The sequence below is a fragment of the Electrophorus electricus genome, chromosome 4 (genome assembly GCF_041902795.1).
Source record: "Electrophorus electricus isolate QZ-2024a chromosome 4, ASM4190279v1, whole genome shotgun sequence".
NCBI classification, from domain to species: domain Eukaryota; kingdom Metazoa; phylum Chordata; class Actinopteri; order Gymnotiformes; family Gymnotidae; genus Electrophorus; species Electrophorus electricus.
In genome coordinates, this window is record NC_137500.1 from 27,314,856 (window position 1) to 27,317,500 (window position 2,645).

The 2,645-nt window shown below is 41.5% G+C and overlaps 1 long non-coding RNA gene across 10 annotated transcripts in view; it reads right to left on the reverse strand.

The window, feature by feature from the left end:
- Window positions 1-1,239: 1,239 nt before the first annotated feature.
- Window positions 1,240-2,645, reverse strand: part of LOC113581739 (uncharacterized) — an 11,911-nt gene continuing 10,505 nt past the window's right edge. For 6 of the 10 annotated variants that reach the window (XR_014123311.1, XR_014123315.1, XR_014123319.1 and 3 more), the window contains 3 exons: window positions 2,329-2,509; window positions 1,933-2,088; window positions 1,240-1,633 (listed from right to left, as the gene is read on the reverse strand). This is a non-coding gene — a long non-coding RNA (uncharacterized LOC113581739). Of the gene's footprint in view, window positions 1,634-1,932; window positions 2,089-2,281; window positions 2,510-2,645 lie in introns of all 10 variants that reach the window. The other 4 variants (XR_014123317.1, XR_014123320.1, XR_014123318.1 and 1 more) reach the window with 4 other exon arrangements.

The window sequence follows — 2,645 nt, forward strand, 5'->3', positions numbered from 1 at the left end:
AGACGAGGGGGTTCATCTCCCTGCTTCCATCTTTGTTATTAGTAGAAGCACTGCAGTTCCATTTTGCACTGCACACTTAAAATGTCAGAAATTACAGATGAAGCAATTATGCAAGACTTAATAATCCACATTGATGCCATAGTTTCTGTACAACGTAGAGGACTGGATACTTGGAGCTGAAGTAACTTTGAGAGTGTTGAACACATTCTACATTCTTTGTGTAACTTTGTTAATGTTGTATTGTCCTAATTACTGAGCGCAGGCATTCTGTATCGATCAACTTCAACGTAATGTTTCAGTCCTGCATTTGGATAGGCCAAGTGTAACAGTAAGTGCTAAAAATGAACCATTTGCCTTCTATAAAGTTGGTGTGAGTTAATGTTCGTGTCCGCTGAAATGGAGGATCAGTGTTTAAGGCTTGGGATTGCTATATGGTAAATTAAACTATACGTAATGTGACATAACCTAATAGTTAATGTATGATTTCAGTTCCAGTGTGCTAGAATATTGATGTACCTATCCTGTATTTGCTAGTAAACCAGAGATTTGCAAATATTTATAGCATGAAATGTTTGTCTGATTGTGTATTTCTTTATTGGAGTAAATTTAATTAAGAGTATTTCTCCTTTCTATGCCTTCTGGGATCTTATAGTTATGATGACAAATTGCACCTAGTGAGAAAAGAACTATTACTGTAGCATGTTATGTGTTCACACACACACACACACACACACACACACACACACACACACACACACACACACACACACACACACACACACACACACACACACACACACACACACACACACACACACACACACACACAGCACCACAGTACAGATTCCTGGTATCTCCATATCAACAAAGGTTTTTGTATTTCTGTTTCTTCTTCTACTCCTCAGATCACAATGTATGTCATGTGTTCAAAAGATTTGCCTGCTTCTGTCTGTCTGCCAGTAAACAGTCATCTCAGTTGAATATTCATGTGCTTTCTCGCTCTCTCCCTGTGAGTCTTTACCACAAGTGAAAGTTCTTTTTGGTGTTGACAGTGTACAGACAAATAAAGCTAAATGGAATTCCACTGTATTGACAACCTTAGGAATGAGGAAGAGTTTTGAGGTGTTGTATGCACCAATACTAATCAGACTAACTCTAAAGCTCTCAACATCTCACAGTGTTTTATTCCTCTCCCTCACCAGCTGACATGTATGAGCCTGTTCATTTCACAACACAGTATTGTCCATATTGATTTTATTTAAAATATTGAACCTCTCAACAAATTAGACATACTGCCCAATTTTAATAAGTCATTACCCACATCAGAAACAACGACTGTAGACTGGATCTAAGTGCATTTACTGAGATGCTTAAGTATAACTTCAAGGTGCTTACACACTACTGTTAGCCAAGTGCAGGGCAGCATTAACATGACTGGCATCCCTGGTGGTGTTTCCCTCAGGACATGGAGCACATTCTGCTCTTCCCTGAGCAACAGGAGTCACAGGAAACTTCCGGAGATTGCATGATGGCATCCCAGCCCTCAAATTCCTGAGAAACCAAGGTAACGTGAGGGTCCTGGAGACCACCATCCTAAGATGCATTGTTATAATGAGACATAGACAGACACAGGCTAACACATGAAAACACAGAAACAAAGGGGAAAAAAATTGAACGCAAGACAGGGAGAGAGAAAGACACACAAAGACAGAAAACTCCATAGATCGTCAAAAGATTATTGCTGTAATTTGTTTAGACCAGATTAAGCTCAGATTAGAGAAAATGTCAGTATAGAGTTGTAGCCAAAAGCCCTTTCAGAAGGAAGCCATAGGTGTGGGTGTATCTGGAAGAGAAACTCAACATGCTCGCAGCTACAAACACCAAAGTTTCCCTTTTCTACTGAGTGGATTAAAAGTCTGTCCTTTCTCTCACCCTAGTGATGGATGTCTCCTCTGCCCATCCCTCCTCCACTGACTACTCCAGAGAATTGCCAGACATTACCATGTCCACGCGGCAGGAATGGATAGACTTCACATCTTCCTCATCTTCACCTGTCACAGATGGGAAGAGGGTCACCCCACCTCAGAGCTGTAATGAACAGCAGGACAGTGTGAGGAGATTACAAAAGATTACAGAAAAGTCAGACAGCGTCAGGTACCCCTGGGATCCTAAAGAGAAAATGCTCCAATTACACACACACAGGGAAAAACAAATTTTTTTTTAAATATAAAAATGCAACTTTGCCAGTTGCATAATTCTTTAAGATCACTGTAATTCTCACTGAGTGTTCCAAATCGAAAGCAGGGACAGACAGAGAGCTGTCCGCACCGTGTGCACTGGACCAGCTCTCTTCATGAAGGGCTGTTCGGGGTGCAGTTGGTGGAGTCTTGCTAATGTACTGGGCCTCGAACCGTGGGCAGTCAGTCTGCGCGTTCCAGATCTTATCCCTCTTCCCCTTCAGCAGGTAGGTCTCGATCTCCACATCATCCTGCCAGACTGCAACTGTAAACTGTAGTGGGAGTAGGAGCATGGATCCTGTTGCCTGTTTTGTGTTAGTGAAGCCTGGGGGGGGGGGTTTATAGTTTTTTTTTATTTTTTAGTTGTGTTGTTTTTGTACATGCTGTTGTGAAGACAGATGGAGAAAT